At 43.2% G+C, this 15,847-nt stretch overlaps 1 long non-coding RNA gene across 3 annotated transcripts in view; it reads left to right on the forward strand.

The window, feature by feature from the left end:
• The first annotated feature begins 1,481 nt into the window (after positions 1-1,481).
• LOC128340563 (uncharacterized) overlaps positions 1,482-15,847 on the forward strand; it is a 28,930-nt gene continuing 14,564 nt past the window's right edge. The window contains exons 1-3 of one of the 3 annotated variants that reach the window (XR_008313798.1): positions 1,482-1,658; positions 8,761-8,873; positions 15,745-15,803. This is a non-coding gene — a long non-coding RNA (uncharacterized LOC128340563). Of the gene's footprint in view, positions 1,666-8,760; positions 8,874-15,744; positions 15,804-15,847 lie in introns of all 3 variants that reach the window. The other 2 variants (XR_008313797.1, XR_008313796.1) reach the window with 2 other exon arrangements.

The following is a 15,847-nucleotide window of genomic DNA, read 5'->3' on the forward strand; positions in this document are numbered from 1 at the left end:
ACTTACCTTGCCGACTGCTTCGGCAGTCTCCAAGGAACTGAGGTGCCTGCACTTCCTCCTGCCTTAAATAGCCACGTGGTCATATGGGGCAGGGCGCAGGTGCTGAAGAGGAGCTGTAAAACTCAACACCGAGAGGCTTCTGCGCAGGCGCAGAACCCATTCTAATGGATGTCAACGGATCACTACCAGATCATCAGTTACAGGTGAGCAACCTGTTTTTCAGAAGTGTGCAACCTGCATATGAATATTTATTCAGGTATAACACCTGTGTGCAGTCAGGCTTACACTCAAGTAAATGTTCGCTGAACTAGCCTTTGAAAGCTTTTAGATTCTTGTAGGAAAAAAGAATAACTCTAACCTCCACGCCAACGAACATTCGTTTAAATTTATGTAATAGACGAGCAACAATCAGGAATTTGCACGTCTGCAAAGAACGGAAAGAGGGAGACCATACCCTACATTTCCTACTTTGGGGTGTGAGTAAGTGAGTGATATATATTAGCGTCAAGAAGTTCACTTTCTGTTCTCGAAAGAGCAGGCTTTGTGTGAAGGCTGTACACTAATACACACATGCTTGTTCCCCCACCCCTTCATTCCTGAACTTTCTGCTTTGCCTTAAACAAGCACCTTTTTAATCCTATCTCCCTGTCCCATCCGCGTTTAACTGAACGTAGGAAAAACCCTGGATCACACCTAAAACCAAATTAGATGCGTTTTGGGCGGTATACAAATATGTTAAATATAAGGTGTGATCCACCCGACTGTAGGTCCTAAGGGGCTAGCCTCCTGCTGTTTCTGGTAATCTAACAAGGAGGGACTGAACGCACATTCCCTGTGGTGTTTATTCTCTCCAGCCGTCTAGGAAGGCCGATCAGAGATCGAGCTGGCAATGGGAAACAATCCCACGTAAGTGTGTTTAGGACGGAAGGCTTGAGTTGGACGAGCACCCCGCTCCCTTAAACATGTGTGAGCGGATGCAGTACCGGACTTGCTTGCATCACCTGAGCGGTCCACTCAGGTTCGAATGCGTCGCTCGGTCTCATGAAGTTCCTGGGCGAGCGTGAGCCAGTCATTCTAACCCACCTCACAGGATTGTTGCAAGGTAAGGATCAACTGAGACGGGAGAAGTATATGCACCGCTCTGGGTTCTTTAGACAAGAGACATAACATTAACAAACAAAAGTTACCGCTGGCAACCCTATCGATGTCGCCACGATTTTTGCTACAAATAATGTATCCACTCCCTCCACCATGTGTGGTTCTTTGCTCCTGGCCCAAAAACGATCGCCGCCGAGTCCAACCTCCGCCCCACAACACCGCAGAGAAACCACCGAGAGAGAAGGCGAGTACTACCGCAAGATTAGCCAATCACGTCTCAAAGTTAGATTTCGCTCCTTGCCAATCAGGCCGGAAAATCCGGCGGCCGCCCTTTCAGAGCTCGTTTGAGGCTGGAGCCGATGCCCAATAACGCTCCAAAGCGGAGAAGTGAATGATAGGCGCACAACCCAATAGGAGGGAGCCTCGGTGGGAGGGGCTCTCGTCCGGTTGCTCCGCGAGGGCCCCCCATTGGGTGGCCGGGCTAAGGAGGGGAAGATGGCGGAGTGAGAGGAAGAAGTGAAGCGGCAGCTGCGGGCTGCGGCCCGGGGGCCTCCGCTGAGGTAAAAGGTAGCGGATTCAAGATCTCTTAAGGAAAAGGTAGAAGGGGTATTAGACGGTTTGCGACTGACTCGGAGAGGGGAACGCAATGTGGCTACGCTTTCTCTATCCGCTTGCTGATTGGGCCAGGGGCCAAGTCTCTGCGTGTGCCCGCCTCAGTTCTGTGCCCCATGATTGGGTCAAGTCCGGGTGTTTTAGGCTCAAGAGCTCTTTCGCCACAGGCGGTACCTACGTTCCCGTTTCTCCTTCCATCTCTGTTTAATATGCCGGTCAGGGCATTTAGCTTGCCTCCGCCCTGGAAGCCGCAAAACCGTCAATGCACCGGGCCTAATGTCGTTTTATTTCCCCCTTCCTCTCTGAACAGGGGTCGGACTATGTGACCTCTTTTGGGGGTTGAGCTTGTGGCTGCTTGATTTCCCATGCTAGTTACAGGCCCCGGTTGCTGAGAGCCTTTATGTGCTGGAAATAGACCTGGTCTTCTTAGGAAGCCTTGGGCTATCCTGTTAATATTCGCATGTGTTTCCCCAAGCTACTTAAATAACTCGGTGGTTCTCTGTTTTTCCAGCCAAATTTCTTTTTCCCTTTCGTCTGCTGTTCTTTGCAGCTATGAAGCTTTCTGTAACCGTGGTAGGCATACTGCTTGCTTAGTCTGGGCATAAGAAGGCAGAACTAGGGAAGTTGAGCTCATCTGTAATGAAACAAATTGTGATTAACCCCGGGGGGGGGCACTGAAACGTGATGTGTGAAGGAGTTGGCAGATCTAATGTAGGGTAGCCTAGTTATTGAGCTAAAGCAGATGGCTGTAGAACATATTCTGAATACTTTAATTTATATGCGCTATTCATTGCCATATACTAAATGCTCAGAGAGCAGCTGCCTCTTTTGAAGTAGATATTGCATGCATATATATATATATATATATATACATACACATACACACACACACATATATATATACACACAAAAAAATTTTTGTTTGTTCAGCTGCTAGAGTGACTTGAATAGAAAAGAGGGAGATGTGAAGGAATATCAGAGCTCTGGTTCCAAGTGCCAGTCAGTTGAAAGTGCAGTCAAGCTGCTGCTTCTTTCACTCTCTAAACTTGGAAGCTGTATTTGTTCACCTTGACAAATGAATGTGAGTTTTATGCAAGAGCCCAATACTGTTTATTTTGGTTCTGCTTTCCCCTTTGATCCTGCTGAAGAACTTTGTTGAAAATTTCAGACATGGGATTAGTCATTGCACATTTCTGGATGACTCTCGGCTCCTGCTGAAGCATTATGGTGATGTTTTAGCCTGTAAAACCCAACTATTAGAGTTATGAGAGAGAGATTTTATCCTGAAACAAAACTTAAGTGGTCTTTGTGTAGGTTTTTTTTGTTGTAATTTTTTGGTAGTCTTATTGTAACTTATGAAAAAGAGAACTTCCAGAGAGGTAACATTGTTAGTTTATTGCAACAAAAACAACAAAATTATATTGCATTTTAAAACCTATTAATATATAAGCTTTTGAGAATCAGAGCCTGCTAAAAGTTAGATGCTGTACTCCTGTTGTCATCTATTAAGATGAAATATAACAAATCTGTGTGTGGATCTATGGCAAGGCTCTGAAAATGTATCCCCTTTGACCAAGCTCTGAGTACATGTGTTCAGAAAAAAATGCATGCTACTCTTATTGTAGCCACCTAATGGTGCAGTGGGGAAATGACTTGCCTAGTGGGCAAGAGGTTCTGGTTTGAATCCCCGCTGGTATGTTTCCCAGAATATCAGAAACACCTATATTAGGCAGCAGCGATACAGGAAGGTGCTGAAAGTCATCTCACACTGCAGGGAGAAGGCAATGGTAAATTCCTCCTGTATTCTACCAAATAAAACTACAGGGCTCTGTGGTCGCAAAGAGTCGACACCGACTTGAGGGCACAACTTTACTCTTATTGTGCTGCTTTGGAATGCAAGTGCATGTTCTTCACTGCCTGTAGAAACCTGGTGTCCGGAGAAATGCTCTAGGGGCTGTGCCAGTGCTTTTTCTGAGTGGGTAAATTTGGTGCAATCTGACCCTTTTAGAAAGATATGGAGAGTTGCCAGGGAGTGTCATTTTTCCCTGCTGCATACAACAATGTCTTTATCAAGCCAAACAATATGTATACGTTCAATTCTGGAGAATGGTTTTTCCCAGAGCTGCTTGCTCTCATGCTTTAAAATATTGTGTGTACCCATGTTCAAGCCTGCTCCCCCACCCCTTATTTTATTTATGTACTTTTACTTTTATCTTGGGTTTTCTTCAAGGAGCTCAGGAAAATTTACAAGGTTCTCTTTTATCCTCTCAACAACTCTTTAAGGTAGGTTATGTTGTGAGCCAAACCTGATTCACACTGTATGTATGCTCTGGAGCTAGCAATGAGACTAAGGCTTGTTCACTCTAACCACAAGCTGGCATAGTTCTTTGATGTATGATCAGCCATGTATGATCTGGAAATGCATGTAGGATGGAAGACAGACATACTTATAAAGTTTCAGTGAACTTTATTAAGGCGATGGTGCTGATCAGGTAAGTCAAACAGGTCAATAAGATCACTCAGGTTTCTCAGTGGTGCAATCAAGCAAATCAGTAATGTTTCCCAGTGAAGTGTAGTATTTCTTAACTCATGAATATGTTGGTTGCATGTTGTTTGAGTGTTAACTAAGTAGTAACCTAACAAAGGATAGAGAGAATGGAAAGAAGAGATTGGGGGTGGGGTGCTTAGGAGCTGGGGTGGCAGAATGCCAGAGTTTTAGTAGGGAGGAAGGGGGTGAGGGGCAAAGGCTGGATTGGCTTCCAAGAAGGCATATTTCCAAGTCTCGTGGCCCATAGGTGTAGACGTCGCTTGGGTTCAATGCTCGTGTGGAGCAGTCAGGCTTCAAACAGGCATGCTGGTTTGCAAATAAAAATAGAGTAATCTCAGCTTATTTGCCCCGCTGCAGAAGCTACAAGCAATCTCTTGTCTATCAGAGGAAGCTCCTGCCTTTTGCCATGCAGCTAGACAGCAAGCTCTCAGAATGAGCAACTCTTTGCCTTTTTGCTGAAGCCATGTTCAAAAAGCCAAGTTCTTCTAGGCATTTTGATCCTTGGATATTGACATAAAGTTCTCTCAAAAACAAGCAATATCCGTCATGCACCTAAAAAGTCAGAAAAAGTTGCTCACTCATGACAACTGGTTGTCAGAGCTGGGTTGTGCTGCAGTCTTATCAGGGATGAATTGTTCTTCTTGTGTTCTCAAGACAATCTGCATCTCAGAGCTTTGCAGATTTGTCTCTGCTGTGTGAACAAAACTTAAGCTTGAATTCTCTGCCTCAGAGATGTGTTAGGAAGTCAAAAACATATCAAGAGAATAACACTAATCCTGTATGTGTGAGAGATATTAATCTAAAGAACTTGTTTGTGTATGTAAATATTCTTAGTATGCATTTCTAAAATCATTCCAAAGTGATTGCATGGGAATATATGTGAAACAAGAAATCAGTGGTGACAATTACAGCAAAACATAACAAGCTGCATGAAAAATAGGATTACTCCTACTTTCCCCAAGACAACTCACAGTTGTAACACAGGACAGGCAATCTGGCATTTCCCCCAGGAATTAACCCTTTCAAACTCATGAGTTCACTAATGCCTGGCATCAGGGAGTCTTTCACTGAAATGATGATTTCAGACACAGGCCTAGGCCTGGGCCTGGCCTTTTTTGGACCCTCAACTCGTCTAATTCGGGGTGACCTGGGTCACAACAGTTGGGCTGAGAGATCTCAGATAAGTTATTGGTCCAAAGTCACCCAGTGAGCTTCATGGTTGAACAGAGACTTGAATCTGAATCTTCACTGTCCTAGTCCATGTCTCGACCAGTATACAAAAGAAATGGAAGACTTTAAAAGATACACCTGCATACACCCATATGCAGTTTTGGCATGCATATCTCAAAACAGGCAGTCTGAGTCTATCCAGCTGCAGCAGTACAGTGTGTTATGTTGGTGCTGTGATATTCTATCCATGGTAAAGCTGGGAAGTAGAACTGGCTCTCTATGCCTTTCTTGCCAGGAAAGAAGAACTTACTACAAAGCAAAATCGAAATAGGTTTTTTTGGGTCTTTGTGGCCATGATCGAGCTGAAAGCACTATAAACTGCTATTCCTTGGTCTTTTCTTACTTCTAACCCATCCTGTCATCTTTGCCATCTTTGGCAGGGTGCCATAGATGCCATTTTGCAGATCTGGTGGATGCTGTGTTGAGGTTGGGTCCTACTTCAAAACCATAATGTTATGCCAGCCATGTGACCCTAGCACCTGGATGTCTCCTCTGCAGAGGATCTTTCTGCAAATTAAATTCACCAAGTATAGAAGGCTCTGCTCATAAACCCCTGCTAACTTGGCAAAGAGGCACCTTTTAACATGGAGATTCTCTATTTAGCAGGGGGAGAGTAACTGGCCCTATCCACCCCCAGTATAGTACTTCCAGTGACTGTTGCTGGTGTCTATCTTATGTTTCCTTTTAGATTGTGAGCCCTTTGGGGACAGGGATCCATCTTATTTATTTGTTATTTCTCTGTGTAAACCACCCTGAGCCATTTTTGGAAGGGCGATATAGAAATCGAATAAATAAATAAAAATCATAGTGATTTTAGTTATCCAGGATAGGTGATTTCTGCAGAGTTGATTGTAAGAACCAGAATTTCTGGGCAATCCTAGTTAAACCTCTGAGGTTAACATCCATGTATAATTGTTATCTGTCTTGGATAAATGCAGGTTAACAGCAGTTTGATCAGGATTGTTGAGAAAATCTGGGTTCTCACAATCGGCCCTGCAGGGCTCAGCTACCCTGGTTAACACTTGAACTAGTATTCCTGTGCTTGTGTGAATGTATCCCAAATCTAACTGTAAATGAAACTGCAATTGCTATTGAGTTTCTCTTGTAGTATCTACAACTGAGACTAATTGTGGAAATTGTTCTGCTAGATTCCCTGTGGTTCTTAGTCTAGAAATAGCAGAATAAAATTGTGTGACGGTGGTGTGTCACTGTAGTTGCTATGAAATGTGTCATCTCCTGGTTTGTCCATTGCAAAGTACAGCTAATCTTAAAGAAGTGTTAATTCTATTTTCTGTTACGGAGTAGCAACACAGAGATCTAGATTTTTATCAGTCTTATTTTTGAATAAAAATCACTTGAATTTTGTAAATGAGGAACAGCTGTTATGGAAATTATTTGCATCATAAAAGTCTGCCCCCCTTTACATAACTAGATTTTTGCATCAATGATAAATGAATGTCAGCTATTTGAATGCTGATTGGGTAAAGCGGAAGGGAATCCTATAAAACTGGTGAGTAGGCAGCCTGTTTGTTGAATGTTGCAATGGTTTCAGAAATGCATACTGATTTTTAGGTATCTTAAAATACTGTATTTCCAATATCATTCCTTAATCTGCAAAATGTGATGCTCCTGGATCTTCTATGAGTATCTACATGAGTTGCAGATCCTCGGCATAATGGAAAAAAATCCGACTTAATTTGTTTTGGAAACTCTGTGAATGTGACTGAAGCAGTTTAGCCTTGCCCCCCCATTCATGCTTTTATTATGTAAAAGCTTCAGTTACTTTAACTGATAATGATAATTGTGAGAGAACTTAAATATCACGTCCATATGCATTTAATATTAATTGAGTGGTGTGGTGATTACAGTTTTATTTCAAAACATAAAGGAATGTGTAGGGTAATGTGAGACTGTAAGGACAGTCTTCATAATATGTAGTTAGAAATTGCAGCAAACCTGAAGGGCTGCATCTTTCTGAAGGTGCTGATTCTTCCTTGCCTTTGGAAATATTCCGCAGTGCAGGAGGAGGAGAAGAATTAGGACCAGAAGGCTTTGGTTTATGTATACAAGGCATGTGTGAGTTCGTGTAATCTCTGTACAATGAAGCAGCCCTGCTCTTAGATTATCCATTATTCTTCTGCTATGATTGTCAGCTTTGCATTCTTGAGGCCTGACTCTAGTCCTCCTCCTTCAGTGAGATTCAAGCAAAAATTGCAGATTCCCTAGTCATATCAGTCTGAAGACATTCCACTATTTAACCAAGAATGTGGGTTTTGGAAAACTTTATCTCCTCTTTTCCTTCTACTAGTCTGGTGGCTATAGGCCAGCCTCAGAGGCAGAATGCCTCTAAATACCAGTTGCAGGGGAGCAACAGCAAAAGAGAGGGTATGCCCTCACCTCTTGCCTGTGTGCTTCTGAGAGGCATCTGATGGGCCACTGTGGGAAACGGAATGCTGGATGAGATAGGCTTTGGGCCTGATCCAGCAAGGCATCTGTTAAGTTCTTAATAGGTTTCTGTTGGGGAAAGAATACAGAGCATGAATGAAAAATGCATTTATTGCAGTTCTCACTATTCTTAGTGAGGGCTAAGCATATTCGATTTTGCTTGGAGATGAGCACTGTTTATGTTGGTCGTACACCACTGTTCAACAATAAATGCACAAGGTGTGAAGAAAAGTTGCAGAAAACACACAGTGGAAACATTCCAGTGGAAACATGCTTGTATCCCAATGCATTTGGGATGTACTGCTGAAGAGGCTCTAAATCTCCTCATTTTATTAAGATTAATTTCATAGATGTTGTCTTGAAAACTACTGAACTTATTTCCATATAAAGATGTGTGTTGATATTTGTTTGAACCACTATGATCCATGGCACACTTGCTTGGAAGCTTGATTTCAGTGTAACTGAGGGTTATAGCTGCAAGTAATGGTGTGAATTGGGATGTTGGAGTGTGATGCTTAGAATGCTTGGGGAATAGCAAAATCACTAAGCAAAGAATCAGTGTGATAGACAAGAATGTTAGGTAAAAACAGCATTAACCATCTGCTCAGCTAGCAGACTTTACATTCAAAGTGCTTAGAGGGCTAAAAGTTTTGGGTCAGAGGCTTGCTCAAACTGTATTGTTTGAGACTTGGTACAATACTAGGCAAACACTAGAGCATAGAGCATAGAGATTTTCAGCAGTTGCAAGGAGGGAAAGAAGAATATGTAAGAACTCTTTTGAATAGCCTGAACGTGTGTGTTCCCCCCCCCCCCGCTGTACCCACTAGGACTATGCACGCATCATCTTGATTTGCAGTCAGAACAAGAACACTGCATTACCAGAAAGCTAGAGGCAAATGTTGGTGATAAATGAAACCTCTGTTCAGCCACAGAGCAGGAGGTAAGTGTCTTCCATGGAGCTGATTATTATTATTTAATATATCACCTGATTCCAAAGGCTCTAGGTGGTTCACAAAAAGAACATAGCAAAAACAAAATTGAACAAGCTGTTAAAACAACAATTTAAAACATTCAAAGATTACTAAATGCTAGGCTAAAAAAATGTGTCTTAAGGGCTTTTAAAAGTTGGGAAAGATGTTAAATCACGAATGTCTATAGGGAGCGCATTCCACACGCCTGGAGCAACTACAGCGAAGGCCCATTCCTGAATTACCACCAGATGAGCTGGTGGCATCCAGAGATGGACATCTCTCAATGATCTTAATGTACGGTAGGGATCGTGCAGAAGAAGCCATTCTCCCAAGTAACTTGGTCCTAAGCTGTTTAGGGCATTAAAGGTAATTATTAGCACTTTGTGTTTTGCCCAGAAACCTCTTGGCAGCCAATGCAGTTGTTTTAAAACAGGCATAATATGGTCTTTTACCACTGGTGGCCTCTCCTGAACAGAAAAAGCCTAGCCACAACTGTCTGTGTTCTGGTAATATCTTTGGATTACTACAGTGTATGGAATGCTTTTAAATACTGCTTAGAAATTGTAGTTAGTTATCTAAACCAGGGCTTGACAAATCCCACTCTACCTCTGAATATACTAATGTAGACACTATGGTTAAATTTTTAAGCACCATGGTGCTTAAAAATTTGACTGTGCTGTCTAGACTAGGATATTCAGAGGTAGTTATTTGATAAAATCTTTATTTGCCCCGGCCAGCCTTCTTTCTTTACTATGTTACTTGTAAAGGGGGTAAAGAGAAACCTATTTACCTTCCCCCTCGACAGTGTCCATCACTAAGTTTAGTAATTCTATCAGTGTCCATTGTCTGCTGCTCAAATCTTTGACTGGCTCCTAGATCCAAAGAAAGTTATTTAAGGCCTGATCTAGACAGTATATTCCACACTAACTGGGAACATGCAAATGGGACATAGCTTGTCATTTTAAAAATGGCTGCACTGGCTCCTTGTCACTTCTGAGCAAAGTGTTGCTTTTGGCCTTTTAAAGCCTTGAATGATTGGGATCCAGACAGGATGGATTGATTTAAATTGAGGCATTTTATTATATTTATTTATTTATTAGTGCATTTTTATACCACGCTGATCCAAGGTCTCAGGGCAGTTCACAACAAACAAAAACAAAACATTAAAATCAATTAAATACTAAAAACAGTTTAAAACAAATCAATAAACAATCCAAAATTTAAAGTTAAAAAGCTAAAAGGCTTGGGTAAAAAGACGAGCCTTTAGACACTTTTTAAAAGCCGCTAAAGATGGGGAGACTCTTATTCCCATGGGAAGCGCGTTCCAAAGTCCCGAGGCGACAACAGAGAAGGCCCGTCCCTGGGTGGCCACCAGATGACATGAAGGTAACCACAGACGAGCCTCCCCTGATGTATGCAGTGGCCAATGGGGATCATGCAGAAGACGATGCTCTCTTAAGTACCATGGGCCTAAGCTGTTTAGGGTTTTATAGGTTATAACCAGCACTTTATATTTTGCCCGGAAACTTATTGGCAGCCAGTGTAACTCCTGTAATATAGGCGTAATACGGTCTCTTTGAGATGACTCGGAGACCAACCTGGCTGCCACATTTTGTACTAATTGTAGTTTCCGGGCTACGTACAAAGGCAGCCCCACATAGAGCGCATTGCAGTAATCAAGTCTGGAGGTTACCAGCAAGTGTACTACTGTTTTGAGATCATGAACCTCAAGAAACGGACGCAGCTGGTGTATCAACCGAAGCTGATAGAAAGCACTTCTGTCCACTGCCTCAACCTGGGGAACCAGGGAAAGGTGTGGATCCTGAAGCACTCCCAGACTGTGTACCTGTTCCTTCTGAGGACGTGTGACCCCATCTAGAACAGGTAGATCAGTATCGCTTCCCGAGTGATAACCCCGCACAATAAGTACCTCCGTCTTGTCTGGATTCAGTCTCAGTTTGTTATCCCTCATCCAGCCCATTACTGCTTCCAAGCAGGCATTCAGGGAGGATATGCCTTCTCCTGATGATGTTGACATGGAGAAATAGATTTGGGTGTCATCAGCTTACTGATAACACCCAGCACCAAATCTCTGGATGATCTCTCCCAATGGTTTCATGTAGATATTAAAAAGCATTGGAGACAGTATGGAGCCTGAGGGCCCCCATATAAAAGCTCAGATTTTGAAGAGCAACAGTCTCCAAGCGACACCATCTGGAATCTGCCAGAAAGGTAGGAGCGGAACCACTGCAAAGCAGTGCCTCCTACCCCCAACTCCCTCAGACGTTCCAGAAGGATACTATGGTTGATCCAAAAGGACCAACAGTCACACTTCCTCTGTCATTTCCCAATTGGAGATCATCCATCAGGCTGACCAAGGCAGTCTCCACCCCATAGCCTGTCCAAAAACCAGTTTGAAATAGGACAGTCAGTTTCCTCCAAGACGGCCTGGAGCTAGGAGGCCACCACCTTCTCAATCACCTTGCCCAAACATGGGAGGTTGGAGACAGGCCTGTAGCTATTAAACTCCGAGGGGTCGAAGGCAGGCTTCTTAAGAATAGGTCTAATAATTGCATCCTGCCCTCCCTCAGAGAGGTATTTATAATTGCCACCAGGCTCTCCACAACAATCCCCATGCCAGATAGTATAAGCCACGTTGGGCAAGGATCAAGCAGACAGGTGGTAGGACGCACCGTTCCAAGCAGCTTGTCCACATGCTCAGGAGTCACAAACTGAAATTGATCCAGTCTAACCACACGAGGAGTTGCTGGATACCTCGCATCTGACACTGCGATAACTGTGGAGTCTAAATCTAGATCTAGATTGACCCGAATACGAGAGACTTTGTCCACAAAAAACTCATTAAAAGCGTCACAGCAGGTAACTGATGGTTCCACATTCGGATTCAGGGCCCTACTAGCCCCCTCACAACCCTGTATAGCTCCGCTGGACGAGAGCCTGTGGAAGCAATATGGGCAGAAAAGAAACACTTCTTTGCTGCATGTATAGCCAGAGCATAGATCTTTAAATGTGCTCTATGTCGCAGTCTGTCGGATTCGAGTCAAGTCTTCATCCACTTGTGCTCCAGTCGTCTACCTTGCCGCTTCAGCTCCCGCAGATCTCCCGTATACCAAGGAGCCATTTTTGAAGCGGGTCAGAGAGGACACTTAGGAGCAATCATGTCTACTGCCCTGGTAATGATAATTTCCCTGATAATTCCAATTCTCCACCAGGGCATCAACCAGATTGCCAGCAGGGCCAACATTAAATCCTTCCAAGGCTTTTTGGAATCCTATTGGATCCACTAACCTTTTTGGACGGACTATTCTAATAGGTCCCTCACCCCTGCAGAGGTGGGACACAACTGCGAGTCCGACCTTAGCCAGATGGTGGTCCGTCCATGACAATGGGGAAATCACAGGAGTTCCCACCCACGGAACACCACCCTGATCAGAATGAAAGATCAAGAGTATGACCAGCAACATGTGTCGGTCCAGAGACCACTTGGGATAGGCCCATAGTTGTCATGGCCACTATGAACTCCTGAGCTGCACTAGACAACCCGGTCCCGAAGTTGCTTATCTAAATTACCAAGACAGAAACCTATATAAAGCAGTGATTAAAATTCAGTTTCCCACTGAACTGCTTCACATTTCTTAAACAATGGTGGAAATCTGATCACTGGAACACATTAATTTTCAGTTCAGTAGAGCATTTGCAATATCTAGGAAGGTACACTTTAAATGATTTTTTAAAGATACCTTGATTTTTACTAATTGAGGAAAAACACATACTAGGTTTTTTATGTTATAGCTATCTGTTTCAAGCTGTGGCAGTGTATAAGGAATGGTAAGAAGGAAACCACACTAGCAAAATCGCAGTTATATTTTATTAAACTATATAAGCTGAAATGTGCTATAAACGTTTCACATTTGCGATTGCAGCAGTCTCCTAAGTTGCCTAGGCTGTTCATGAAACTCTTAATTCATTTTAATAATTCTTGCTACTCCATCTCCTTTCCTTCATTGTGTCTGTCTGAACTAACTCCTCTGCCTTGGCCCAGCCCCACCACAAACAGCCCTACTGTCCAGCTTAGGTCCTTGCACATGTGACTTTACTCTGCTTAGAAACCAACTAAAATCCCAGAAATTTCCAGAAGCAAGGGCTGATAGTTGCTGGGCAGACTAGAATCATTTTCTTGAGATGAAACTTAAATGAATGTCCACGTCTGATTAGTGTGTGTGAGAGCCATTGGTTCATTTTTAGGTGTAGGTGTAACATGGTTGTGATGCGATTTAATTTTAATCATGTTCTTTACCTGGTAAATTTTGTATTTTGTTTACATTTTCCAAAAAATCCAGTTTAAATAAACTGACCTTAAAAAAATCTTTGAGTTTTATCCACCCTGGATACCTAGAGGAGGAATTCCTCCTGCACATCTGCTCCATTTTCTGCCAAGTATCTTACTACTCATATCTATCCGATGTTCTCATCCTAAACTGCGTTCTCCAGTTTCTTCTTCTTCATGTTCTTCTGATGTTGCTCCTTTCTTGAGTTAACCCCACCACATCCCCCAGATCCAGTTCCCTTTTTAGTTACTACTACACCATCTGTTCATTTACTCTTGTATCTTTAAGTTAAGGCTAGTTCTAAGCTTACTCTTTCTTCATATGTTGCCTCCCCCACCCACCCCCTTTAATTTGTTTATTTTTCAAATTTGTAGGCTGCCTCAAACTTCTGTCTCTGGGTGTTTTACAACAATATAAAACAGATTGAAAATGAAAACCACTTAAAAGTTTAAAACCACAGTACAGTTAAAAAGCTTGGATGAAGAGATGTTTCTTTAGGTACTTTTAAAAAGTTGTCAGAGATGGGGGGGCTCTTATTTCAGCAGGGAGTGCATTCCAGAGCCTTGGGGCAGCAATGGAGAAGGTCCATCCCTGAATAGCCACCAGATGCAGGGCTGTGGGCCACCTCCAGCCTCAAAGGCAAGATGCCTCTGAGTACCAGTTGCAGGGGAGTAATGGCAGGAGAGAGGGCACACCCTCAACTCCTGCCTGTGGCTTCCAGCGGCATCTGGTAGGCTACTGTACGAAACAGGATGCTGGACTAGATGGGCCTTGGGCCTGATCCAGCAGGGCTGTTCTTATGCGGTGTAGTGGATTATAGCCTTTGTCTTAGAGCAAGCTCACATTGAGGGGAAGGAAAAATGCTGAATCATCCCTGCTGAGCTTACTGGCAAAGGCTACTCCAAAAATTCTTCTGTATTTCTGGTAGGTTCAAAAATGGCTGTTGCTGCCACCCCCCTCTCTATTACAGAGCTTGAACCTCCCTGGGCTTGGGGTGGAATTTCCAGGGGAAATTTTCTTTATTTTGCTATTGGAAAAGTACAAAAATCTCCCACGTGCAAGCCTACACATGGTGAGAAAACCGCTAGCTGTTTGCACCAGAGAAATTCCCCTTTTAGCCCCCCCTTTCCTGAGTTAAAAACCCACTCTGAGAGGCTTGTAAAAGAAAAGAACAAAAAAAACCCCAAACCCAGCCTTATTCAAGTACCACAGACTGCTTCCGTTTGAGGCTTCCTCACCTTTTAGTTACAGGTAAACATACTCAGTGGGTTACAAGAATATGTCAAAAAGCACTGTTGGGGTGGAATCCTCTAAAAATCATGGTTACCCAGTTGCAAGGAACAGGTATGTAGGAAAATACAAAAGCACCTTTAAAAGCTTACAGAGGTTTTTTTGCAACGCCCTGGCTGGATGGTCGAAGGCTAGTGTTTCTTAGTTGAGTTACATTACAGGTAGAACAGTTTAAGGGATATACAAAGCACACACCAAAGAAACAGTAAGTAACACAAAATCTGATTAAACAAACTTTCCCTAGACTAAACTTCCTGAAGCCAAAGCCCTGGCTTCCTTTTTCTTGAACTCACCCAAACCCTGGTTGAGAATTCAAGCCCTTGCAGTTCTATCTACCAAGAGCTGCAGTCATCTTCCTGCAGCCATCCTCGATTGCCGCATGTGTCTTCCTGCACCTCCAGCCCAGCATTGTCTAACAAATAAACTCTCCTTCCTCCCAATGGCTCTCTATGTCCCGCCAACCTGGTGTGCTGATTGGCTGAGTTCTGGAGTTCACCAACCTGTTAGGACAGGGTTCACTTCTGGTTAACTCTTTAGGGAGGAGGTGGCTGATCACTACATGAGGCATTTGCAAATGCAGCCAAACCTCTCCAGATGTTCTCAATGAGCTGTGGGGCTCATGGCGAAGAGGTTCGCTTAAGTATCCAGGGCCTAAACTGTTTAGGGCTTTATAGGCTATAACAGCACTTTGTATTTTGCCTGGAAACTTATTGGTAGTCAGTGTAGCTCTTTTAGTATAAGAGTAATATGCTCTCTCGGGAGATGACCCAGATACCAACCTGACTGCCACATTCTGGACCAACTGCAGTTTCCGGATTATGTACAAAGGCAGCCCCACATAGAGAAACAGACACCTCTGACCACCGTCTCAACCTTCCAGAAGCACTCCCAGACTATATACCTGTTCCTTCAGAGGAAGTGTGACCCCATGCAGAACCAGCAGATCAAAAACATCTGCTGCGTTCCGACCCTGCACAATAAGTAGTTATGTCTTATCTGGATTCAGTCTGTTTTTAATTTTGTAAGCATAATTCTTAGAAAGTTGATTTCCCCATTTGGATGACTCCCTTTGTGTGCCCCCCGCCCACCGGTTGATTTAGTTTTTCTCTGAAATGTTGCTTCTGAAGCTTTTAGATTTGGTTTTTATTATCTTGATAAACTTGACGTGTTGACTATGAGCTCTTAATTTTGTCTTATGCAGGAAAACGTCCTGTGATTTGATTCAAAAGATGAGGAGCCAAGAAACTGCAGTACTCTAATGTAAGTATGGAAAGGAAACATTAAGCTTAAATGGTCAGATTCAT

The sequence above is a fragment of the Hemicordylus capensis genome, chromosome 1 (genome assembly GCF_027244095.1).
Source record: "Hemicordylus capensis ecotype Gifberg chromosome 1, rHemCap1.1.pri, whole genome shotgun sequence".
Classification (NCBI taxonomy): domain Eukaryota; kingdom Metazoa; phylum Chordata; class Lepidosauria; order Squamata; family Cordylidae; genus Hemicordylus; species Hemicordylus capensis.